A 1560-nucleotide genomic window follows, 5' to 3' on the forward strand; every position below is an offset into this window, starting at 1 on the left:
AAAAAAAAAAAAAAAAAAAAAAAAAAAACAAAAACAAAAAGACAAACTGCTGACTTGCATATTTTTTTCTTTACCCCAACTCATTCCTTACATATAGACACCTGTCATCCCAGCTACTCAGAAGGCTGAGGCAGGAGAATCGTTTGAACCTGGGAGGTGGAGGTCGCGGTGAGCTGAGATCGCGCCACTGCACTCTGGCCTGGTGACAAAGTGAGACTCCATCTCAAAAAAAAAAAAGTGTAGGCTCAATCTTTTCAGTATTTGCTTTACTGGTTCAGCAAAAGCCAGGAAACACAACTTTGTGGTAATCCGAGTGTTATTCAACTGTATATGGTTTACTTTATTGTAAATACTGGTGAACAGTGGTCAATAAATGGTTGTATATCCCTAATTAGGAAAAAAAAGACCCGAAGTACAGCAAACTGACGCCGATCTCATTTTGCAGAGGTCCGCCTGCTCTCCCCTCTCCGAGTGTAATCCTGTGCTTAATAAACTTCTGCTTTGCTAGGTGTGTGTATCACGACCCATGCTTTGTTCACACCACCAAGGACCCAGGACTTCACACCTTCAGCTGGTAACAGGGGTAAGGACATTTAAAACCTGCTTGTGTTAACCATAATCGCCATCGTGTAACATTGGATCGCCAGAAGTAACTCATCTTATAACTGAATACTTTTTTTTTTTTTGAGATGAAGTCTCTTTCTCACTCACTCAGGCTGGAGTTCTGTGGCGCGATCTCAGCTCACTGCAACCTCTGCCTCTCGGGTTCAAGCAGTTCTCCTGCCTTGGCCTCCTCAGTAGCTGGGATTACAAGTGCATGCCACCACGCCCAGCTAATTTTTGTATTTTTAGTAGAGACAGGGTTTCTCCATGTTGGTCTCGAACTCCCGACCCCAGGTAATCCACCCACCTTGGCCTCCCAAAGTGCTGGGATGACAGACAGGAGCCAGCACGCCCAGCTACTTGTGCCTTTTGACCAACATCTTCCTCCCCTGCCACGCCCAGCCCCTGGTAACCGCCACCTAGTCTTGCTTCTAGGAGATCAACCACTCTTTTTTTTTTTTGAGACGGAGTCTCGCTCGGCACACCCAGGCTGGAGTGCAGTGCTGCCATCTCGGATCACTGCAACCTCCGCTTCCCGGGTTCAAGCGATTCTCCTGCCTCAGCCTCCAGAGTAGCTGGGATTACTGAGCCACCGCACCCAGCCAGGAGATCCACTCCCACTGACCCTCACTGGTCCGTGGCTCCAGGGGGCCATGTTCCCTAAGACATAACCCACACTGGCAGCCTTTGTTCTGACCTCTCACATGTGGTCCCCACCTGCTGGAAACCAGCTTCTCTACCCACACTTCCTCTGAAGCTGTGTGTGTGACCAACCCTGATGAGCTTCCTGGAACACAGTGACCCTGCTCAGTCCTTCTCATTATTGCTTCTCCATTGTTGTATTTCACACGTTGACCACTTCCTCCTCAAAGGTGTCACCTCGCTGGCCCTCTCGGACACTTCTTGCGACTCGTTTTCTGACAGTTTTACCAGCACCAACAGGTTTACCGGCACCCC

Source organism: Theropithecus gelada, chromosome 19 (assembly GCF_003255815.1).
Source record: "Theropithecus gelada isolate Dixy chromosome 19, Tgel_1.0, whole genome shotgun sequence".
Lineage (NCBI taxonomy): Eukaryota > Metazoa > Chordata > Mammalia > Primates > Cercopithecidae > Theropithecus > Theropithecus gelada.